The sequence below is a fragment of the Triturus cristatus genome, chromosome 7 (assembly GCF_964204655.1).
Source record: "Triturus cristatus chromosome 7, aTriCri1.1, whole genome shotgun sequence".
Lineage (NCBI taxonomy): Eukaryota > Metazoa > Chordata > Amphibia > Caudata > Salamandridae > Triturus > Triturus cristatus.
This window is the reverse complement of record NC_140590.1, coordinates 405,640,491-405,667,224: the sequence shown is the minus strand read 5'-3', so window position 1 is coordinate 405,667,224 and position 26,734 is coordinate 405,640,491.

Below are 26,734 nucleotides of genomic sequence, written 5' to 3'. Positions count from 1 at the left end.
ACGGAAGCCCCGCCTCCGGGCAGGAAGCTCCGCCTCCGGGCCGGAATTTCCGGCCCGAGTGCGGACGTAAAGTTAGTAGTCGTAAATCCATTCTGTGAATACCAAAAGTAGTAAGTGCATTCTGTGAATACCAAAAGTAGTAAGTGCAGTCTGTGAATACCAAAAGTAGTAAGTTTAGGATTTTGTCTTAAGTTAATTCTGTGAATCGGACCCCATGTTTTTCCTTCCAATTCTGGTACTTGTAGTCTTGTTTATGCCATTTTAAAAAGTAAAACTTAAATTAAAAATTAATTGTCAAATCTGATAATTTGCCTTAGACATTAATATGAAAACACACTGTGAAATTACACGTAGTCAAAATGTGCAAAACGCATGAGGCAGTCATATTCACTGGTAAGCCAGCGTTATATTTCCCTTTAACAAATGGAAACTATGGAAATTGCTGAACCATGCACAAATATATTTGATAGCGGATTGTGACTTGCTTAAAGTCTTCAACATAACTGCAAAATGTTCTGTTTGTATGAATGTATTATATGCAAGGATAGATCCCAATGATGTCAGTCTCAACCGCTCAAAGGGTTCCACAAAACATGGGAAATCCCAGATTTTATTTAATTGAAATACCAATGATAATTACTATCCCTTTTCAGAGTTACAATGCAACAATTTCATAACCCAAATCAAAAACCATTACAGAAATATCCCTTTTTCGGAAATGAGGGTTCAGGTTCTGATCTTGCACAATGAAGGTGCTTGAGGGGGGTGGTAGATTGCGTACTTGGCACAGCCTCAGAAGTAGGCTAAAGTGGCCCATATGTAGATGCTGAAGTGTATGGCCAACCCTATCATTTCTTATTGATACAGGTGATACCCATTCTACTGTTAGAACAGTGGAAGTCCCAGACCTACTTCTCTGGGGGGAAAATATCCAAGTTGTAGGAGTAACAAATAAACAGATTGCAAATCTAATTTCAGAAAAGGTCCCAGTCAAAATATGTTCATCTAAGAAAAAACACCAATTTGTTGTTAGTGATTTGCGTCCTGTAAAATTACTAGGGAGAGATTTGCTGTGCACTGTATGGTGCAGCTTTTCAAACTCATGATGAGGATATGGAATTAAAAATGATTCGACAACAGACAACTACAGGAAAGTTTCCCTTACTGACAGTTGAAGAATTACCTGTTGATCAGAGAGACACTGTGAATGTAGAAGTTTGTGATCTCACAGAAAAATATATTTGTCTAATTAAAGGTGTAGAGCCTGTCCAGATTACTGTAAAAGCATACACAGTGTGTCCCAGAACACCACCGTTCCATTTGACCCCAGAAACCACTGCAGGAATAACGCCTGTGATAAAGGATATGTTACAAAAAGTAATTTTGAGGGAATTGATTGAGAGTCCATGTAACTCTCCAATCATGGGTTTGAAGACGCCCAATCTGGAGAGTCCTTCCATCCTTAACCACATTCTGAAAATAAATCTGGAATCATTGTAAATGCCCTACAGATCAATACTTGTTCAATATATAGATGATCTGCTTGTAGCATCAGAAACTTGAGAGGCTTGTAAATAAGACAGCATTGCCTTATTGAATCACCTGGCTGAGAATGGACATAGTGTCCCCAAGAAAACTGCAGTACTGATAAAAAAGAAGTTCAATATCTGGGACACATAATTGAAAAAGGCATTAGAAAGGTGTTGCCAGAGAGAGTGCAAGCCATTCTTCAAATGAATCCACCTTGAACTCAAAAGGAAGTCAGAATGTTTTAGGACTGGTTGGCTACTGCAGACAGTGGATACCAACCTTTTTCTTTGCGGCAAAGCCTTTACTGAGGCTGAGACACGCTTATGTGTCTGATCCGATTCCATGAGACACTAATTGTATGAGAGCCTTCCTAGAGCTGAAAGAAAAATGAGTTGCGCCCCAGCACTAGGAATACCAGATTATTCAAAAGAGTCTCTATTTTGCAGTGGTGAGCAGTCAAAATATCGATTTTTAAATATCGACCTACACTAATATTGAGTTTTTAATATCGTGGGGACAGAATATCTATGTCAAGAATATCGACCTTAAGGTAAGTAATATCGTTTTTTATATATATCGAAGTAAGTAATATCGAAGTTAGTAATATCAAAGTAAGTAATATCGTTAGCAAAAATATTGTTGTTAATAATATCAATATTTATATTAGTGTTATGTATTTTAGTATGTATTTTATATGTATGTTTAACATGTTTTTTGTAATGTATTTTTATTATTTTTAAATATATGTATTAAATGTTTAGAAATTAGTAATTTTTTAAAGTAAATTTTGCGTTTTAGTATCAGAGCGGGTTGTGGGTTTATAGGGGAATAGGGTGGGAAGTAATTTAATTATAATTCATTAATTAATATGTTTTTATTTATTGTTATTGATTATTAATCTATTGATAATTAATTAATCATTCTTATTGATTGATTGATTTAGCATTGTATTATTTCTAATTAATGTATTATTTTATTTATTGTTTTTGTAAATTAGTTTGCTGTTAATGAATTATTAATTGGTAATTAATTTTTATTAATTGATTAATTGATGATTACATTAATTTTGTTAATTTTTATGTGTAGCGGGTTGTGGGTTTATAGGGGAATTGGGTGGGAACTAATTTAATTATAATGAATTAATTAATGTTTTTTATATTTATTGTTAATGATAATTTATTGTTAATTATTAATTGGTAATTAATTTGTATTAATTGATTAATTTAGAATTATATTAATTATAATTAATGTATTATTAGTTTTTATTTATTGCTATTGTTAATTCATTTATTGTTAATTTATTATTAACCGGTAATTAATTTGTATTAATTGATAATTACATTATTTGTGTTTTTTTATGAGTAGTGGGTTGTGTTTCTGGGGGAATAGGGTGGGAAGTAATTTAATGTTATTTAAGTAAATATCAATTTAATTTTATTGGTATTTTTTATTAATTTTTTAAGTAATTAATTTTTAATATTTTATTAATTTTACAAAATGTATTTAATTAATAAGTATGTTAATTTAACCCCTACGCTATCCTACATTTTCCACACTGTTACATTCACTGGAGTTGGAATATTAATTTTAACCACCACGCTATCTAACACTTTCCCTACTGTTGCACTCACTGGAGTGGGAATAGTAATTTTTACCCCTACGCTATCCAATATTTTCACTACTGTTGCACTGTTCGGAGTTGGAATAGTAATTGTATTACCTCCGCTATCTAATAATTTTTGTATTATTTTGTAGTGAGAATATGGACACACCTGCGGACAGTGCTAAGTTAGCATAAGTTAGATATGCTTGGCTGCCATTTTGCCGATTTTGCTCACGTTACTACATGCCACATTTCGCGTAAACACTTTGCCTGCTCGCTTTCATATGAGAACTGTCTGCATTTCACATATTTAGTTGAACACTCTGCACCTCGTCTGTACAGTGTGTTCAAGGTCGAAAAACAATGAGCTCTGTTGAATTGCTGTGGTCAGTCTCACGTCCCTAGCCATAACATAGAAGCACAACTGCAAAAATGGAAATCTGGTGCTTTCAATATTGCCTTGCATGTATGTTAGGACACTTGGAGAAACGCTTTCCAGGATAGAAGAGCTGTGCTCGTCCGGAGATGTAAATTCCTGCATCTGCACTCGGAGGTATGGGGTCCCCCTGACAAATAAACACAAATGGGGCTGTCCAGAGTTGGGATTCCTACAGGTTTCTACAGGGTCTCTAGAGATGCATGTCCAGTGTGTTTATATGTCGTATTGGAGGCTGGCTAGTCCCTAGGCCCTGTGCCTCTAATTCCCATCCCTAGTTAAACACTAGGGCTTAGTGTGTGTGACGTCCCCCTGACAAAGCCTGGAGGTCTTCTATAATTATGAATAAACTAGCTTCTAGCACGGGGAGGGTGACAAGGCGCTATAGTCCTGTATCCACCAGCATTATAATATGATTTCCCCTTTTGTTCTATATGGAATTGGAGCAATGCTGATTTGTTTGATCCTTTGCATATTGCTGCTAGTATTGGCTAGTGTACTGCATTATAGAGCATGTTAGTTAAAATAAACATTTTAAACTATTGCTTGACTCTAATTTACTCATGTTTTGGACAAGTATGAGAGTTTGAACGAATGAGTGTCCTTGTTCCCACGTATCCTGAGAGGGATGGAGTAGCCTGTTCTAGGATGTCTAATCATTGGTAGCTTCGCTGTAGTACGGAGAACAAATGAGACACTATAGCAAGTCGAATTGGAGTTCTGGGCACCGAGGTGGGTATTTTGGTACACCACTACACACTGAGGTCCTGGTTTCCTGCGCATAGTTCTGTATATGTGCAGAATCTCTGCAAAATGGTGCACCAAACGTTTGGTCTGGTTCTTATAAGGGAGAAACTTTAGTAGTACTTGTACATGATACCCTCGCTTCTGTTTTCCGGTAAACAGCTGTGATGGCATAACCTACCTATATTGACCTTTTTATAGGTTATATTTCAAGCTTGATACATTAAATGGTTTAATAGTTCTTTTGAATTACTACCCTATTGCACTGCCACGCTATAAGTTGTTCTTCTTTTCTACTCGATATGGCTGAGGTAGATATTGCGGCACATAGCCGTGGGGTGCTCTGTCGTCATTTGACTACTTTTGGAGTGCCCAACGAGGGTTTCTCACTCATTTTTGTGGCAGGCGCTAATCCAGCTCACCACTTTGAGGTGTTTAATTCTTGGGTAACCTTTCCGGCAGTGAACGGAGATGATAATTTGTTCCATATACACTCCCACTGCAATACCTGTAGCGTATCGGCCATATACGACTCTCGAAGTTCCGGTTTCAGCATGACAACACCGTATTTGGTTTAATGGCGCCATACCCCACACCGTGACCTCAGTCCGGTTAGGCCCTTTATTGATTCCAGGGGCTAATTGGCCAGTTTTGCCCGGGTACTCACCACATCCACATTATCTAGTAGTCGCTGTAGATGAGTTACGCATCTTACACACTTCCTTGATCGAGGTGCACAGGGCTCTAGCACAATACGTCTCACGCAATCTACAGGTGGGAGCACCTGGTGTTGCTGCGCAACCAGCTGGACAGTGGGACTAACTATTAGTCTGGTAATGGTTAATTCGGTTATGTGCAAGCGTCCCCAGAATAAGGAAGATTTACCTTACTGGCTTGCAGAGAAATTTGACCAGCTGGAAGCAGTATTTCTGAATGCAACTCCTGTGGAGAAACACAGGATTTTTACTATTAGTTTGCAGAAAGACTTAATACCCGAAGTAACTGATTGTGAAAATTGGGGTTAAGTGTTCGCGGCAGTATATGCGAAATGTTTTGGCACACCATCTATGACTGTGCTCCCCTCCGTGCTTAAGCGTATTCAGTATGAACATGAACCGGAGGCGGCTGTGGAGTTGGGGATGAGGTTGGTTGGAGTGTTTGACCTAGTTGCTGATCTAATCCTTGCTAATGTCAAGGGGGATGCAGTTAACTTTCAAGTGTCTATGCTTTGCGCCTTGTCCGGGATGAGGAGAAACCCCGCGAATTACCAGAAATTATTGAGATTTCGCTAGAATACCAGCGCAACAGCAAACACAGACGGCGCAGTCTGCTAAGACAAGTGTCCAAACTTTCCTAAAAAGAATTGGAAAAATAAGAAACAGGGGAAGCAACAACAAACACAAGGGTCGCATGCAGCATCACCAGTTCTCGAAACCTCTGAGCGCACTTATGATCAGCGCGACTGCGCAAGAATTACGTCTCCTGACAGGTTTCAGGTTCATGATCAGCGTTCTCCTCGTTCTTCACAGGAAACATCGGGCTCAAAAGCCAGTGAAGGGGAATGCCAGGATTGTCTCAGATATTGAGGTGCTCCGCAAGGTCGTGAGCAGCCTCGCCAGACTGAAGGCAAAGGGAAACAGGAAGATTTTCCTCGCCTGCGACCGCCTTTTCAGAAAAAGAAACTTGCAGCCTTAACAGCGAGATATGCCTCAGACGGTGAGAACACGGGTCCAGAACCTAACATGGGCAGTAACGCTGCTAGACAGCGCAGCAGAGGTTACAATAGTGCTGCAAGCACTGCGTCTATTTCTGGAGGTGACAGCAACTGAAACATTCATCACAGTTGAAACAGCTGACACTCGAGAGGCTCCCCCTACCAGACTATATGATATAGTTCTTCTAATTGAAGGTGACATACAACGTGCAATAAAAGGGATTTTTGGGGAAAATCTGACTTCTTCGTATGACATACTGTTGGCAGAGAAAGATTGGTCGCCACCTCTTGTTCTAGCCGCTCCCAGGGGTGAGGAGGATATACTCCCCAGTTTTTCACTTAACGTCTCCAAGGAGCACGCAATGGCTTTTGCAGAAGAGTGGGCTTTGGTGCTTGCACCGGCACAGTACCGTACTCGGGTTGGCTGGGATAAAGATTCTCCCTAGCATGAGATACCATGACAGTCTTTGCTGAGTTTTTAAAATTTCGGTCGAACTTACATTCCTGACTATGCCCAGCGTATCAAGCCTTTGTATGCTTTGATACAACCTACCTTTTCAAAAGCCTGCTGGCTCCCGGAACCTTCCACTTTACTGCAATCTTTGCAGTCTGATCTTATTGCATCAAAATTCTTGTTGACTCGTGATAACCATACAAACCTGGTGATACGAATCGTGCCAGATGCAGTGGGTTTCACTTACTTGACGTTTAATGAAGGAGACCCAGTACCTATTGCTTACAAGTCGCATTTGTACACTTCGGCAGAATTGCGTTTTTCCCCGATTGAAAAAGTTTTGACAGCAGTCCAGATGGCGATCCTAAAGGAACGCGCACTGGCACAAGGGAAACAGATTTTGGTTGTCACACCATGTCCAGCTCTAGAAGCGGTAAAAAAGGCAAGTGTATCGAACTCAAAGGCTTTACATCCTTGATGGATACAATGGGCCATATCGTTGACCTCTCCTGATGTCATGTTTATTTTTGACACATCATTGCACGCACAGGAGTTTTTACAGTATCAATTTGTTCATCCTCCTCCACTATCAATGCACCCCCTTGAGCAGTACCAATGTATCATCTATACCGACGGTTCGGCGCAAACAGCGACTGGCTCTAAGCATTTTTACTCGCCTGCTTGTGCTATAGTGGTGGGTACCGTGGTGAATGGAGAGTTCAAGTCGAATGTGGTGCGTACTCAGGCACTAGGTGACTGTACCACCCAATTAGCCATGCTGCACGCTTTGGTATTAGCTCTCGAGTTTGCAGATCCAAATGTGACTACATTAATTGTAAACGATTCATACCACTGTGTTCAGTCTTTAAATGACAACTTATTCTTTTGGTCTCAAAATGACGGGATTCGAAAGGCAGCACAATTAAACATAAAATGCTTTGAGTTCGAGTTGCAGATCTTAACCCCTTCCATGCTCATGACGGAACGATTCCGTCATGAGCATCGGTTGAGCTGTGCTCATGACGGAACCGTTCCGTCATGGCCCCGCCCGCGCTCGAACCCTTCAGCACCGCGGGGGAATCCGCGCAGCGCTGAAGGGGTTAAAGACCGTCTGCCTCTCACACAGGTAATTCATACTCTTGGTCATCAGCGTGTAGGAGTACACGCAGTTGGCAACAGTTTGGCGGATGAAGCTGCCAAATCAGCAGTAGCCACGTGTTCAGTAGCAGCAGTTACAAGATCCATGAATAAGATTGATAATGACATTTTGACAGCAATAGCTGCTACAGAGAGGGGTGATAATTACCTGCAGGGTTTCCCTTCCAAATACTCTTATCATTTAAGTCCCAATAATGCTCCTTATGTGAGAATTACCGACATTGGTGATGGGTTGATACCCAACGTGGACCGCAGACCTTCTCACTGCAGTTCTTTTTCTTCAGATGCTGCCTATAAGTTCATCCTAGTTGCAGTTAATTTGTGCACACGCTTTCTATGGGTTTGGCCATAACGCAGTGCTGACGCCCGAACTGTCATCAGGGATTTGCATGTCTTTGTGGGAATTTTTGCATGTGGCACCTTCCATTCGGACCAGGGTCCAGCGCTTGTCTCTAAGGCGTACAAGGATACCATGAGGCCTTTGGGGGTGCAGGTCAAATTTTCATCTCCATACAGGCCTGAGGACAATTCGGTTGTGGAGCGAATGAACAGTGACTTAAAGCAATCCTTGACAGCTAGGGTTATAGGGATTGGCAGGAACTGGTTCGCTCATTTGTATAGCATACAACGTGCACTAAATAATCTCCCTAGAAGATCTCTGGGTGGGCGGACCCCATACGAAATGCTATTTGGCATGACAATGTTTATGCCAGAACATGATGGTCTAGAAATGGCGGCATCAGCCGCATCCTTTGACGTAGATAATTATTCTGCTGTATTACAGGAACTACAAGAGACCCGTAACAGTCTTGCAAGGGAACATTTACCCTCACCCACTGATGCTGCGCTGCAGAGTCTGGTAGTCGGCTGGCTACCCAAAATCGGTGACCTGGTCCGAGAGGAGGTGGAGAACAAGAAAGGGTTTGGCCCCTCTTATCGTGCACCTGTCCCAGTGCTTGGAGTGAAGGGTACTTGTACAGGCATTTTCCCACCACTTCCTGGTCGAAAAGAAAACAGATACATCTCAGTGGACAATGTCAAGCTACAACATCTGGCCGATCTTGAATAGCATCACACCAGCGGTCTCTACAACAACTGTAGTGAGAGATCCTGGCTTACCCGCTACTAACAACATGCAGGAAGACACCGCCATTGAGCTGGACTCTGTTAACAATCCATTGCTGCTCCAGCCTGCTTCCACTCAAAATGAAGAAACTGAATATGCTTATCCAACTACAGTGTCATTACCTGGTTTGCGACCTGAAGCCATTAATGAATGACGCTTTTCCTTTGTCTCACATTCCACATCGTCAAAGGCCCCTTCCAAATTTTCTATTTTTGTTGCCTGGTTTAAACGAAATTATTTGGTTCTGCCTTGGACATACATCTGGTTGGTGCTAATCGCAATTTTTTTGTTTATGTCCATTGGCTTTGTGACATTCTTTTTCCTTCTCATCAATGGTCACTACCTTCCTGAACACTTTGCTGTTAAACAGGTATATGGAACTTTGGCTCCGCACTCTTCTTCTCACGTCATGAAAAGAGACCTGACTTTTTTGAACATCACGGCCTAGCCAGTTATAGAAAGCATAGTTTGGGATGCGGTAGATTTTCAAATCCATGGCCCTACGGATATAATTAATGTGCCAAATGTACTTTGTGTTTCAATGGGTGATGTAGTGAAACATAACATACGGTCTGATGATTGGGATGTGCAAGCCGTGCAATCCTTGTTTTCAGACATGAAATACTATGCCGCCTTTGATGCTGAAGATTTGTATTTGAACACTGCAAATTATGCGTATTTGCTTTGCTATCAGCACTATGGACATCATTATCAGCATAAAGCCTACACGTTTAGAAATGTTTTTAATTATACACAAGGGAACATTGCCCGGCTCCTTTGGAAGGTAGTTCTAAAACGTTTTTGAAAAATTTCACATATTTTACCAGTTTTGAAAAATCAAACCCCGGGTAGTTCTATTTTAAATTAAATACCTCTTCAAATTCGAAAATAATGCTAACCCACAGTAAATTATTATATGCTAATTCCTTTATTAATAAATTGTCAGTGGGTGGCTATGATTTGTGGAAGTCCACAATTGGTCTTAAATCAGTTTGGGGTTCTAAATCCTGGCAAGTACGGGGCACACAAGCATTACACTGCACATGCCTGATCCCATCACAGATTCTATTTTTAAATGAATCGATTTATCAAACTACTTGTTTTGGATTGGCAACTTCTAAGCAAATGAATGCCCCAGCTATTCCTGCATTGGCTGCATATCTGAACTGGAGCAATTGTAATAATTATTCCTTGGCTGAATTATAATTACTTTTTAAAAATGACACCTTTAATTTTTCTAGTTTGGACCCCCTAGGTTGGCTATTTTGGCAAACTAGTTTGGATGCTTGCCAACTTCGTTTCCATGACAAGGCTCCTGGTTACACACAGGATAGGCCTGCTCCTCGTTTTGCTAACTCCCATTCAGTTACTACATATTCTGTTGTAAAGTTATGTCAAAATTGGTTGCAACACTCAACTATAGATTCAGTGAAACAACATTTGTCGTTATTATCAGGTGACATTGATTTGACAGATTTTATAAAAGGTCCTGCTGGTCTAAGATCAAAAAGATTTATTTATGCAACTTACAATGAAATCTGGAACCTATCCCAAATTAAAGCAGCTTCACATTTAAGGGCTATTGATCAGGCTAATCTTGAAAAAGTGCTTGCTGTTGTTGATAATAGTATTAACCCCTTCGCCGCGGCGCGAATTCCGGCACGGTGCGGGGGGAATAGTGGGTGGGCGTGGCGCTACGGTGCTCATGACAGCTCCCGGTGTCATAAATTACGGTGGGCGTGTGCTCATGGCGGCCAGGAGCCGTCTGAACTCCGCCCACTAATTAATTCTCCAACATAGGCGGGGAGTTAACACCGCGTGGGAGGAGCGGCAACATTCAGACGGCTCCTGGCCGTCATGAACACACGCCTACGGTGACTCATGACGGCCAGGAGCCGTCATGAGCACCGAAGAGGTTAACACACTTTCTTCCGGCATTTACACAATGGACAATATTGTTTCATCTGTTGTGGACATTGTGCAAGAGGATGTTTCTGTTTTGTATCATGGTCAAAACCAATTGAGTTCAGTCATGCAATTTGCGTGGACTCTACAGACTCTTAAAATGAGGAAAGTTCCATGGGATTACTTGAACGCCTCATCGTTATTTTTGCCCTTTAACTTGACAACAAAACAGCAGTTTATGTCCATAAAAGATGCTACTTATTCTCTTTTGCATATTGAAAAATTAGATCCATTACCATTCTCTGTGGCGGAAACAGACTTGACTGTCTGGCTTATCCATGGGGTAATAATTCTCCCGTTTTCCTAGTTTAAATTTACCTCATGCATGAAACACTATCCACTAGGCTGCTTCGAACCCTAAGGCACTGCATTTCTACACAAAGTTTGGTCATTACCATTCGCAGACAGATGCCTACGGGATGAAAAAGAAGTATACCTAACTGGGGAATCATGTGATACCACAATAGGTCATTCTATGATCTGTAAGAATATCCAGTTGCATGGCGCCTGTAACCTTACGGCCCCAAATCTTGCATGTGTTTTAAAAGGTATACTTGTGCCAGCTATTAAACCCTCTTTCACTCTGCTTGCAAACAGTAGTTATTTGCTTTTAAATAATGAAGAATGCTGCGGCATGCTAGCCGGCATCCCTTACATTATAACGGTTTCAAAGCGTGTGGTTTGCTGTAAAAATGTGCTTTTCCCACCCCCACACGGGAGACTCGATAACTCGATTTGGCCTTCCATTTTGACCTTGAAGGCAGACTTCAACAATTTGAGCAGAATAAGGGCATTGTTATCCCAAAAAGAAGTTTCACTCATATCTGCCCCTGAGACGTTTGTCTTCTTTATACTGACCTCCCACTACATTTTGGTGCGTTGATTCACACTATCTTCAATGCTTCTAACACTACAGACATTGCCCAATTTTTTAAAGCTGTGGGCTCTGGCCTTGTGACCTCTTATTAAACTATATTTGGTGTGATACCAGCATTTATCCAATCCATTTTTTCCAGTGTCTTCGGTGGCTTGCCAATATTACTTGCCCTAGCCACTGGGATTTTGCTGTTAATTTGCTTGCTCCAAAATGGATGCTCTTCCTGTGGCCCTGCACAGCCAAGACCAGCTGCAGATGCTTCGTAGCCGGATGCTTAAATGCTACGGTACTCTGCCCCTGACCAGACTCAGCGTGGCTTATGGATCATCTTTTCGCTTTACCTATTTCACTTGCATGCACCCTGTCTTCAACTGCTTGGATTTCTCCTTCCAATGGGCACTGGATCTTTTCCTCTCCAATACGGCATTTCCTCCACCTGATTTTGAACTGCTAATGAGTCCCTTAGTGGCCCATGAGCAAGAATGTTCCTGTGTTGGAATTATGGGCTGGGCAGCAGCGCTTGGAGTTCTGGCTGAATAGGATATCTGTGCAGCAGCACAGGATTTCCTAAAATGGAGTTATATGGAGTATCACGCAAGTTGCCCATTGATGGTGCTGGAAGCGCCCCTTGTTGAGGAACATATATGTTCTTTCACTCTGCTTGATTGGGTGGCAACACTTTTTTCGGACGAGACCAATGACTTCCTCTTGGAAGCTATTGCAACATACTGTCCGTACACTCTGCTGAATTAACTCAGCCACCGTATCCTTCTGGATTTTTTTTTTGTTGTGTGCCTCTTTGGACTCAAACTATTTTTTTGCTTTCTCTTCTCACATTCCCCGCAAATCCGAGGTACCATTGATACATATGCTCTTGATTCTTGCTCAGACTTGTTTGAAAGCTGTGTTCTCTTTACGACCACTGTCTGATAGACTGACCAGGGGGAGGGTGTAGTGAGGATATGGACACACCTGCAGACATTGCTAAGTTAGCATAAGTTAGATATGCTTGGCTGCCATTTTGCCGCTTTTGCTCACATTACTACATGCCACATTTCTCGTAAACACTTTGCCTGCTCGCTTTCACTTGAGAACTGTCTGCATTTCATATATCTAGTTGAACACTCTGCTCCTCGTCTGTACAGTGTGTTCAAGATCGAAAAATAATGAGCTCTGTTGATTTGCTTTGGTCAGTCTCACGTCCCTAGCCATAACATAGAAGCACAGAAGCACAGATGCTAACCTGGAAATCTGGTGCTTTTAATATTGCCTTGCATTTATGTCAGGACACTTGGAGAAACACTTTCCAGGATAGAAGAGCTGTGCTCGTAAGGAGATGCAAATTCCTGCATCTGAACTCGGAGGTATGGGGTCCCCCTGACAAAGCCTGGAGGTCTTCAATAATTATTAAAAAAATAGCTTCTAGCACGGGGAGGATGACAAGGCGCTATAGTCCCGTATCCACCATCATTATAATATGATTTCCCCTTTTGTTCTATATGGAATTGTAACAATGCTGATTTGTTTGATCTTATGCATATTGTTGCTAGTATTGGCTAGTGTACTGCATTATAGAGTACGTTAGTTAAAATAAACATTTTAAACTATTCCTTGACTCTATTTACTATTATGTTTTGGACAAGTATGAGAGTTTGAACGAAAGAGTGTTCTTGTTCCCACGTATCCTGAGAGGGACGGAGTAGCCTGTTCTAGGATGTCTAATTATTGGTAGCTTCGCTGTAGCACGGAGAACGAATGAGACACTATAGCTAGTCGGATTGGGGTCTGGGCACCGAGGTGGGTATTTTGGTACACCACTACACACTGATGTCCTGGTTTCCTGTGCATAGTTCTGTATATCTGCAGAATCCCTGCAACAATTTTAGTTAATGTAGTATATAATGAATATTTAAAAGATTAACAATATTTTTAATTATTTTAATTTGTTATATATATTTATTTATTTTTTATTTATATTATTGTTTTATGTGTGTAGATGTATGTATAATTTAAATGATATTTTAAAAAAATGTTATTGAAATAATTATTTAACATTGTTAGTAAGTATATATATTATATATTATATGTATATGTTTAATTTATTTTTACTGTATATATATATTAATTATAATAATTTTAAACATTTAAAAAAAACTGTTTATTTTAATTATATGTATTATTTACTTTATTTTACATTATTTTTTAAGTTAAACAAAAAAAGATATTTTTAACAACGATATTTTTGGCATCGATTTTTTTTCTCTCTTTATTTTTGTGCTTACCATTTTTGTAGTCGATATTCTGACCTTCGATATTTTGGCAGTGATTATTTTGCAGTGACAGGGAGTGCGGCACTCTCTCAGTGCTGACTCAGATGCACTGTGATGCTCGAAAAGCTGCGGCATATTTCCCTACCACCCTTGACCCTGTAACCGCAGGTCTGCCGGGCTGCCTTAAAGCAGTTGCTGCGGTGAGCAATAGTCTGGAAAAGAGTGAGAACATAGTGTTGGGATACCCACTAACTGTCATGGTTCCACACTTAGGGGTCGATTCCGATCCGGGTCGGACAGCTCTCCTAGAGCTGTCCGTAGCCTTACCGTGCGACCGACACGTACCCGTAGCCGGTCCGTCCTGTCGACAATGCGCATAACTGCCAAAAACACGACCGACACGTAGGCTATGATTCAAGCTCCATTCTCCGTCCGAGCTGTAACTCCAAATGCCGAACCGAGTCGCCCGGAAGCAGTATCCACAGCAGTTTCTGCCCTGACAAGTACGATGCGTACTTCCTACGCACCAGACGGGTCGCCACGTACAGCACGTCACAGCATCCGGAAAACAAGCATATCAGCTACGATTCGTGCCGCAACTCAATCCGCGGCTACGAGACAGACCAGCTTGCAGCGGGTACGAGACGGAGCAACAAGCAGCGTGTACGAGACAAACACATCATGAATCCCATCGCGCAGGTCATACCAGTACTCTACATCTATGACCGGATCAGGAACAGACGCGGACGGCGCAGACAGTAAGTCAGACACCCACCACACAAACAAACGACATGTACCTGCAAAATGGTACACAAACACAGGGGATCCACATCCTGGCCACTAACAACAGGCCACCATAGGAGTTGCATGGCCAGCACCACTACCACCCCCACCCATAGGGCTTATGTTGCCCATCACTCCTGCCACCCCCACACATAGGGGACCTGTTGCCCATCACTCCTGTCACCCCCACTCATAGGGCATGTGTTGCCCATCACCCCTGCCACCCCCACTCATAGGACATATGTTGCCCAGCACCACTGCCACCCCCACCCATAGGGACTATGTTGCCCATTAATTCTGCCACCCCCTCCTGCCACCCCCACACATAGGGGACCTGTTGCCCATCACCCCTTCCACCCCCACCCATAGGGGACCTGTTGCCAATCACCCCTGCCACCCCCACTCAAAGGGCATATGTTGCCCAGCACTCCTGCCACCCCCACACATAGGGGACCTGTTGCCAATCACCCCTGCAACCCCCACTCAAAGGGCATATGTTGCCCAGCACTCCTGCCACCCCCACACATAGGGGACCTGTTGCCCATCACCCCTGCCACCCCCACTCATAGGGCATATGTTGCCCAGCACTCCTGCCACCCCCACTCATAGGGCATATGTTGCCCATCACCCCTGCCACCCCCACTCATAGGGCATATGTTGCCCAGCACTACTGCCACCCCCTCCCATAGGGACTATGTTGCCCATTAATCCTGCCACCCCCACCCATAGAGGACCTGTTGCCCATCACCCCTGCCACCCCACTCATAGGGCATAGGTTGCCCAGCACTCCTGCCACCCCCACTGATAGGGCTTATGTTGCCCATCACCCCTGCCACCCCCACCCATAGGGGACCTGTTGACCATCACCCCTGCCACCCCCACCCATAGGGGACCTGTTGCCCATCACCCCTGCCACCCCCACTCATAGGGCATATGTTGCCCAGCACTCCTGCCACCCCCACTCATAGGGCTTATATTGCCCATCACCCCTGCCACACCCACTCATTTGGCTTATGTTGCCCATCACCCCTGCCACCCCCACCCATAGGGGACCTGTTGCCCCATCACCCCTCCCACCCCCACCCATAGGGGACCTGTTGCCCAGCACTACTGCCACCCCCACCCATAGGGTACCTGTTGCCCAGCACTCCTGCCACCCCCACACATAGGGGACCTGTTGCCCATCACCCTTGCCACGCCCACCCATAGGGGACCTGTTACCCAGCACTACTGCCACCCCCACCCATAGGGACCTGTTGCCCATCACCCCTGCCACCCCCACTCATAGGGCTTATGTTGCCCATCACCCCTGCCACCCCCACTCATAGGGCATATGTTGCTCAGCACCACTGCCACCCCCACCCATAGGGACTATGTTGCCCATTGCTCCTGACACCCCCCACCCATAGGGGACCTGTTGCCCATCACCCCTGCCACCCCCACTCATAGGGCATAGGTTGCCCAGCACTCCTGCCACCCCCACTGATAGGGCTTATGTTGCCCATCACCCCTGCCACCCCCACCCATAGGGGACCTGTTGACCATCACCCCTGCCACCCCCACCCATAGGGGACCTGTTGCCCATCACCCCTGCCACCCCCACTCATAGGGCATATGTTGCCCAGCACTCCTGCCACCCCCACTCATAGGGCTTATGTTGCCCATCACCCCTGCCACACCCACTCATTTGGCTTATGTTGCCCATCACCCCTGCCACCCCCACCCATAGGGGACCTGTTGCCCCATCACCCCTCCCACCCCCACCCATAGGGGACCTGTTGCCCAGCACTACTGCCACCCCCACCCATAGGGTACCTGTTGCCCAGCACTCCTGCCACCCCCACACATAGGGGACCTGTTGCCCATCACCCTTGCCACCCCCACCCATAGGGGACCTGTTACCCAGCACTACTGCCACCCCCACCCATAGGGACCTGTTGCCCATCACCCCTGCCACCCCCACTCATAGGGCTTATGTTGCCCATCACCCCTGCCACCCCCACTCATAGGGCATATGTTGCTCAGCACCACTGCCACCCCCACCCATAGGGACTATGTTGCCCATTGCTCCTGACACCCCCACCCATAGGGGACCTGTTGCCCATCACCCCTGCCACCCCCACTCATAGGATGGGTGATGTGCCACACATCCATCATACTCCAACATTAGGTATGTCAGCAAAATACATCCCCCCTAACATCATGACAACAGTGTGTAGTCTGTGACAAATGCCCACAACAGTGATTATGACTTCGAACATACAATGTAACTAACAGCACATATGTGACCAACAAATGAGTGTGCCCTACACAAGGCAAGCATCACTATAGCACTGTGTCAATGTAAAACGAACACCCCCTCACTGTGTAGAACAAAAGTTAAGTGTGGGCTTCCAAGCTGCAGCAAATTTCGAGCATTGTGGTGATGGGGTCTAAATCCCCCTCATCTCAGTGACCAAAAGGTAAGTGTCATCATGGTCAAAGCTGCAAATAACAAACAGCATGGATGATTCCCGGTCCCAACACATCAAACACTTCTGGGGCAAAGTAGTGGTTGTGTCCCATACCCACAGAGATGTGGTGAGGCTAACATTGCTGTGAAAACATAACACACTCTCGGCCATGTGCAGACAGGCACCACACATGGGGGCTGACAATCCATACAGCGTACCATGACACAAGAGCAGAAGTGACCATCACAAAGCATACACACATCTCGAAAATAGACACACTAATCAAAACAACCTGTGTAGACTGTAGGTGTCAGGTCACAAACTCACATTCCATGCCAGCATTGGCACCTAACAACCAGGATGAATGTGCACAATGATGTGATATGACTCACAGGGACAGCAGGGCAAATCACAGAAACAGCATCCAGACAATGGCCCACAACAGCAATACCAATGCACTGATGCAGATGCACAAACACAAACAGGCAACCTCACACTGCACATCTGACACAATATGTGTGCGTGTGTGTGTGTGTGTCTCTCTCTCAGTATCCCCAGGCAACTACACAACACATGAGTGGGGCTGAAGAACAGTGACACAGATGTGGACACAGTGCCATACAAAAGTAAACGATCATTGGGACACCCTTAGTGGGCAATCAGGCATTGTGAGATGAGAGGGAGCACAACAGACACATGTGACACAAGCTGGAATGAACACCAACTAACACAGCAAGAGACTGACACACAACAGCACTACACCCAGGGACCAGACATTGGGGTGACACAAACATGCATGACACCTCCACTGTGATGACATAGGTAGATGTCGAACAAACTGGGAAACCCAGACATGTGTCCTGTTCCACAAACGTACATCACACATACACAAACACAAATCACTCAGCATTGCCCGTCATCCATGGACAAACGGGAGCTAGGGGCCCATCCATGCAAACATTTACATCAGTCCACCCTCAACACCACACACCCTGAACTGCAACAATGTGCATCTGTGAAGCCCACATGGACAGGTGACATTGCACATGCACCCATGACAAACACACTACTGTTGGGAGGAACTAAGGTGCACAGACTCGTCACACAAGGACAGTTTACAACCCTGGTGAATGACAGACATACTGCACAGTATGCGGTACATGGCCATGACGTCAAAGCTCATGTAACCTTCCGAATACCTGCCACAGTCCCAGGACAATGCAGAAGCCAAGGAGAACCACAAGGCACACATGCTGACACCTGCAAACATTGCAGCCCTGAACCCGACAAGTGGGAGCAGTCACACACACATACACATGTCTCAATCACTGAAAGGTACCACCTAGGGACAACTACATGATATTGCGAACAAACAAGTGCCTTGGGGACCCCTGAATGTGTCCCATCTGCATCTGACAACATCATCACCACTCAGAACTGACAAATCCCAATGATGAAACACCAATTAACAGTAGTGTGTCATGCACCCACACATCTGGTAGCCCATGACAAAGTTGTGGGATGAACACAGTACCACTCAGCAAGCATCAACAATGGGAACATGTCAAGGGAACACTGCCTGTGAATGAAAAGGGATGTGGACACACACACACGCTCATACCACACACACCATGGGCCCAGGCTATGTCACGGGACAACACACTTACTTGAGGGGACCCAACTCCTGTGGAAGGCCAGCTGTGCTAAACATAGTCACAGCACGTCTCAGTCATGTCAGCAGAACACTTGGTCAGTCAGCCATCAGTTACCACACAATGAAGGCTCTGGTCACAACAGCCTGGGTACGGGAGTCTCCCCTCAGTCATCTGCACATACTCAAAACATATGTACAGAGGACCCAGTTGCTCCTATACCAATGATGTCCACACCTGTAGGTCCAGTGGTGATGCGCACAAAGTCTGTGAAATAGACAAATTGGACTATGGGAAGCACATCATATGTGCATGGGTGCAAGCCAGAGATGTGACCATGCAAATGAAATGTTCCCAGAGATGTCCACAAATAGTTGATCATGACACACCCAGGTAGCTGCAAAGGATGACATGGATACCGACCAGAATAGGATACATATCTCATGGACCACATGGAGTACCTCACATCAACATATCAGTATTCAACATTGGAAACCAAGCATTACAGGTGCAAGGGCATGTTAAACATCATCAACCTAATGTGCATCTAAATCAAGTTCACAGGTATAAAGAAAAAAGCTTTATTCAGCATATTAAAAGTTAAACGTCCGTTCAAACTAAAGGCCAATGGCCAGTCAATTATCAAATGCCAAGGAGTGAACTAGATTGACAACTGTCACACGTTGCTTGCCTGCACTGCTAAGGACAGGGGACATCCCCTCGGTGGGGCATACATGGGGGCAGGCCAGGCACCGCAGGGACAGGATCAGGGTGCAGCAGAAGGAGGCAGTGAAGAGGTGGTGGATGCAGGAGAGACACTTGCAACTGCAGTGGAGCTGACTGAAGTGGTGGGTGCAGTCACACCTGTGGGGCACAAGTCAGATGGGGTGGGTGCCGGCACAACTTCAGTGGGCAGGTCAGATAGAGTGGATTGGGTCCCCATGGCAGTGCCCAAGTTAGATGGGGTGGTCGTGGACTCCACTGCAGTGCCTAAATCCATGTGAGCGGAATGGGGTGCAGGTGAGGTCGGCAGGACAGAGGAGGGGACACGGTCCCCACATCAGTGGCACTAACCGTCTGACCAGGTGTGGAGGAGCAAGTGGTAGGGGGGAGGGCCTCAGTATTTTGGGGATGGTGTATCTGTGGGTGGGGGAACTCGGGGCAGGGAGTGGCGGGGGAACCTCTGGAGTGGTGGCCTGGGGGATGGAGGACGGAGACTTTGCCTTGGAGCTGCGTGGCGGCGGTGGGGTCTTGCTCTTCCGGCTCCGGGGGGACTTGCGGGTGGGGGCCTCAGTCTGACTGCACCTGGGGGAGGGTGTCTGGGTGTGAGGGGCACTCCCCTCTATGTGTGGGGACTTCCTCTTCCCCTTGTAATCTGGGTCTGCTGGGTCGGTGGGGGAGAGGCCTAGGTCACAGAGGAAGAGCTTCTGTGGAGATGGGGTTGCAGGTGAGGCAAGGGAAGGGGGCTGGGAGAGAGGTTTCGGAGGACTGCGGAGTGGTTGTGGATGACTGTGTGTGTGTGTGTGCAAACCATCCCCTGTGAGTGTGGTATCATTCCCCTGTGCTTGCTTGTGTGCACGTCTAGCCCTTGGTTTGGGTGTTTGTGTGCTGCCCGTGTCTGTGGCTTTGTGAGAATGTGCAGGTGTGTGTGTGCTTGGGAAAGGTAGGCTGCTAGGAATCGTGGGTGGTGCAGGGGTAGGAGGGGTGCGTGACTGTTGGAGGAGGGACACTGCTGCCGTGAGGGAGGAGGCCATGGACTGATTGGTCCTCTGTAGGGCAGACATGCCAGAGTAAATGCCCTCCATGAACGACACCAGTTGCGTCAACAGACTTGTGTGTGCATGGAGGACCTTCAGCATCGACGTCTGCCCTACATGGATCTGTCTAAGTAAGTCCACAGACTCCTCACTCAGGGCAGCAGGGGACACAGGGGCAGGGGGTGCGGTGCCTGGCACAAAGGAGATATGCTCCCAAACACGGGAGCCTCCAGGGACCTCTGGGATGGGAGCCGATGGGAGGGTGGTGATGGTGGTGGTGGGGTCTGTCAGGCGCTGATCAAGGGCGCCTACCGAGGCTGCAGCCGAACCCGGACTACAACACCCAGAAAGCCCGGCTGCAGGAAGGCGTGGTCACGGCTGGTAAATACGCGGAGACGCGAACCAATCGGTGCGCGTTATACTGATTGTTGCATCGGTTGCTGCAGAAGACGCTGCCCGGCGGCGAACGAGTGAGCAGATTTCCAGACGGCAGCAGCCTCTAGGATAATCACTACAGGACGCTGGAGTAAGCGTCACCCAGCTTATCGGAATCGTCTCAACTGTTACCTCAGAGAGCCAGCCGTGAGGTGCACAGCTTTCAAACTACCTTGTTTCTCGTTCTAGGGAGAATCCCCGCGGGGTGCTGGCGTAAGCGCCGCCGTGTACTTCAACCACACGTTCCTACGGAATAGAGGAACGACGTTGGCTTCAAGGAATTAGAGTCAGGTCCTTTTTGGTTCCAGTTGGGAGAAACAGCCTTTACCGCAGTTCAGGTATCAGCGGAATAGGGGAAGGGCTGCCCAGTGCGAGACTATTCAACTTTGCCTGATATCTTAGAGCGTCGGGAGACTTTGTAATACGTTCCTTTGCTACTCATCTTAAGTGTCTTGGACACTACGAACGATAACATGGTGCAAATGTCAGGATTGTGGTAATACATGACTACTAAGCATCCTATTGACCATGCAGTGAGAATCCACTTCAGGCACAGTGTTGCCTGTGTTCATCTTGGGAGTGAAGGGGGAGGTTTATGTGCGAATGTTCGGTACTGTCCAGTTGGTTTAGGAGTTCTGGTGTTCTCCTTTTGGGGCAACGCTACACTATATGGCTTGGCTGCAAGCGCAGCGGAATGAGTGATGAGACACACTTGTTAGGCATTAGTGAGACCTAATGAGAGTAGGAGTGTTGTGTTGCTGTTTGCTCTATGTGTCTTCTTTTGTTACAGGACTCCCACTCCCCGCGGTCCCCGCCCTGATTCCTTTTCCCTCGTCTGATTGCCCTGGTACTCTGTGTTGGTGTAATCCAGAGTCGGGGACATCTGGAGGTGGAACCCTTGTGCATCACCCAAATCCGAAGGAGCCGCAGTGGACCGTGACAGAATAACGCGCCCAAGAATACTCCTTGGGGTTTGAGTGACGCACAATCATGGCGTCATTAGATGATGTATTGCAGGCCCTCCTGTTGGTGCAACAGGAATTGGCTGCCTCAAAGGCGGAAACGGCCGCCCTTAGAGAGAGGGTGGATCGACAGAGTCGGAATCCGTTTGACGCCACTCAGTCGTCGTCACCCATACAGGTGAACGTGTCGCCTCCCATACCCCTGGCTAGCCCGGAGAGGTTTTCGGGAGACCCCCACAAAATCCAAACATTCTTAACGCAGATCGCGTTACACTTTTCGTGTAAACCGGCGTCATTTCCCACTAACCATTCGCGGGTGGCTTTTGCTATTTCGTATATGACGGGGGACGCTGTCAATTGGGCTGTGCCCCTGGTTAAATACGACGACCCTCTGCTGACTGATTGGAACTCCTTTCGCAGGGAGTTTGAGCGGGTATTTGACCGCAGAGCCACCACCTTTTCGGCAGACCGAGAACTGCTGGAACTCAGGCAGGGTAAACAGGACTTGGTGACGTATCTTACCAAGTTCAATCGCCTTATTGCGGAGACAGCGTGGCCAGAGGAAAAAAGAATGTCCCTATACTACCAGGGCCTAAGAGACAACATGAAGGACGTCCTAGCCCAAATTGATCCCCAACCCGCCACGTACACAGATTTGATGAATCTTACGTTACGACTAGATCATAGATTGGCTGAGCGGAAGGGAGAGCGGGTTTACACTCATGTCGAGAAAACAGAGAGGGGACCTAGAACCTTGGGGCACTCCCCTGAGTCCCAGGCTGAACCAATGGAGGTGGGTGCGATCAGAGCTCCGTTATCTAGGGTCGAAAGGGAAAACCACAGGCTTGCGGGTTTCTGCCTGTATTGTGGGAAGAAAGGCCATTACGTGCGAGATTGTCCCGTGAAACCCAAGAATAGTGGGTATACCTCTGTTAAGAAAGTGGCGGTAGCCACGCTACAGTCCCCCCTTCCCGACCAACCGATCCCCGGAGAGGGGGCCAAAGCACCTGAGCGGCGGGTCTTACAGCTGCCCTCTTTGGCTGTAATCGAGTCGGTTGCCTCGGAATCACACATCATGTTAACCATGCTGCTGATGGGTGGAACCAGAGTCCATGAGGTAGGAGTAATGGTGGACTCTGGAGCCACCGGGAATTTTATTGATAGCGGGCTGGTGCAGCGCCTGGGGTTGAGACGCATCCCAAGGGCAATCCCGGAAACCGTGTTGGCGGTAGATGGGAAACCTCTTAAGTCAGGGCCCATCACGGAAGTCACCGAAACACTAACCCTAACCAAACAAGGGCCTGTCTGGGATCATGTTGAGGAGTTGGCTTTAAACATCATTGAGGCTCCTCAGTACGAGTTGATACTAGGTATGCCTTGGTTGAGAGAGCATAACCCCTCGATCGATTGGAAGCGGAAGACGGTGGACCTCGAAACAGATCAATGTAGAGAGCATTGTGCGAGCGCTCACCGTCCCCATCTCCTGGCCCTCGCTCAGGGTTACCACATCAGTACCGCAGCTGAGAAAGAGACGATTCTTCCCACGGCATATGAACGATATCGAGAAGTGTCCAGCGAAATAAAAGCTGAACACCTGCCACCGCACCGTGTATATGACTGCCAGATCGACTTAATACCCGGGGCGCTCATGCCTTCCTGTAGAGTTTATGCCTTATTGGAACCGGAGACCGCCCATCTTCAACACTATCTGGAGCACTATGTGGACATAGGGTTTATTCGGCCATCCCGTTCCTTCGCCTCTTTTCTTTATTAAAAAAGCCAATGGCGAATTGAGGACATGCATTGACTATCGCGTGTTGAACAAAAACACGGTCCGCAATCGTTACCCTCTTCCACTCATCCCTGTCTTACTGGATCAGGTGAAGGAGGCGGTCATCTACACAAGATTGGATTTAAGGGGGGCTTATCACCTGGTCCGGATAAGGGAGGGAGATGAGTGGAAGACGGCGTTCAAGACGTGCTATGGCTTATTTGAGTATTTGGTTATGCCGTTTGGGCTTTGCAACGCCCCGGCGGCTTTCCAATACTTTCTCGATGATGTCCTAAAGGAGTTTATAGATAAGACCGCAGTAGTGTACATAGACGACATACTGATTTACTCCAATGATCAGGGAGCACACATCACGCACGTATCACAAATTCTACACAAATTGAGGGAACACAATCTGTTTTGCAAGTTGAGCAAATGCGAATTCCACGTGGAGAGGGTGGAATTCTTGGGGGTGGTCTTAAGTCCTACAGGGCTGTGCATGGCAGAGAGAAAGGTGGCGGCCGTGCAGGAATGGCCGATCTCGAAGACAGTGAGAGACGTACAGTGTTTTCTGGGATTTTCTAATTACTACAGAAGTTTTATCTCTCATTTTTCGTAGCTCTTCTCTCCTCTCACTCGTTTGCTACGCAAGGGACACCCGTTTTGTTGGACACCGGAGGCCATGCAAGCCTTTTGCGGACTAAAAAAAGGCGTTCACCACAGCCCCGATCTTACAACATCCACAATCAGAAGTGCCATTCATAGTAGAGGCGGATGCATCTGACATAGCAGTGGGAGCCATTCTGTCTCAACGTGAGAAACTGTCGGGACAGTTGCATCCCGTCGCCTTTCTATCTAGGAAGCTGACTCCGGCTGAAACGAACTACACAATCGCAGAAAAAGAGTTGTTGGCTGTAAGAAAGGCGTTTCAGGAGTGGAGTCACTATCTGTGGGGGGCGAAGCATCAGGTTACGGTGTACACCGATCACCGGAACTTACAGTATCTAAAAACAGCCAGGCATCTCACACAACGTCAGATGCGATGGATGCTGTTTTTTGCTGGCTTTGACTTCATTATCACCTTCCGTCCAGGCTCGGAAAATAAGAAAGCAGAAGGGCATGAGGCTTGACAAGACATCACTGAGGCCATCATCCCTCCAGAGAAGGTGGTATGTGCTGTCACGGCGAAAACGTTTTTGGACTCAGTAAGAGCGCACCACTCTCTGGTTCACTGGCGTCAATGGGCGGATCAGGAGACACAACGAAAACTCAAAGAAGGATTGCCGTTCTTTCGCGACCGACTGTTTCTGCCTACATTGGCCCTTCGCCGCTAGGCTTTCGCGTGGTGCCACAAATCACCGATAGCCGGTCACCCTGGTTGCACAAAAACCCTGCATCTCTTACAACGACGATTTTGGTGGGAACACATGAGTAAGGACGTCCGCCTATGGATACAACGATGTTTGCGCCCGGGCCAAGGGAGACCACTCAAAAGCCAAAGGCAAGCTGGTCACTATGCCTACTCCAGCAGGGCCCTGGCAAAACATAAGCATTGATTTTGTGTTGGGACTACCGCTTGACCAGGGATGCAATGCGATCATGGTAGTAGTAGAAAGCCTCACCAAAATGGGTCATTTCGTCCCGTGCAAAAACCTACCCACGGCAAGACAGACCGCCCAGCTATTGCGTCTCATGTGGTGAGGCTGCATGGTTTACCAGGAGTGATCGTGTCGGACAGAGGTCCGCAGTTTATTGCACGGTTTTAGAAGACATGGTGTAAGGCTTTACAAGTGGGGGTAGCCACGTCCACCAGTTTCCACCCGCAGACGGATGGCCAGACAGAACGGCTGAACCAGACGCTCAAGACGTATCTCCGGTGTTACTCTAAGGAAGCCAGCACCTCATGGGTGTCACTGCTATGGTTGGCGGAACTGTCTTATAATAATGCGTGGCACAGCTCCATTAAGGAATCCCCCTTTCGAGCCACTCACGGATTCCATGCCAAGATGCTTCCCTTGTCGTTCCCCGATGAGGTACGGGATCATCCCGTGATAGCCGCCCAGTTGCAGGTCCTGGGGGAGGTCCATGCACACATCCGGAAAAACCTGGAACGGCCAAACGCCTCTGCAAAACCTGGGCGGACCGTCACCGCCAGGAAGGGCCCTCTTACCTGAAGGATAAAAATCATTTGTTCTGTTTATTTGCTCCATGTAAAGTTAGCACAATGGATCTATAACGGTAATTCCGATCACATAAACACCTATATGATATGCTCTAGAAAAAGCATTTTCTTTCGCTTCTTCCTGCACGACAAAAAGGGCCGAAAACCATACTGTAGCCATCTTGGTTCGTGATAGACCACGCGTCAGATCACATGGTTCCTTTCGCCCACCGTCGTCATGATTTAGTTCGTACCAGCCCAGAGACAAGTTTAATTTTGTTTATTGAGTTTTAAAAATCATAAACAACAACAAAACAATACAAGGTGGTACATCAGACAGTGCAAGTGAGGCATCAATACAGAATAGCATAGTATAAATTTCATTGGATTTAGTTGAGGAGCCTGCAAAAAATATGAAAAAGCAAGCAACCCGAGCCAACAGGAGCAGACATGTTAATACAGGGACATTTACATATCATCAGTCAAAGGAACAGCACGCTAGATGTTGGGCACAGACAGTAAATAGGTCGTGAGAGGTGACCAAATATCACGGGGTCGGGAGGTTATTGGCAATTCCTCAGCATAACAGCATAACTGCTCCCGGCAATAAGTCAAATCTTGCAGCCACAGCTTAGTGGTGGGGGCCACCCTACTCTCCCAGCACATGGAGACCCTCCGCTTAGCCATCAGCAACGCTATAGCCACAAATCTTCTACATGAGACTTTAACGACAGCAACATGACCAAGGAGACAAAGTAGCGGGGTGCAATCCAGGGGAGTCCCCGTCATGTTATGTATAGTCTGTACAACAGCCTCCCAATATGAATACACCCTAGGACAAGCCCACGCCAAATGATAAAAATCAGCATCTGGGGCACCACAC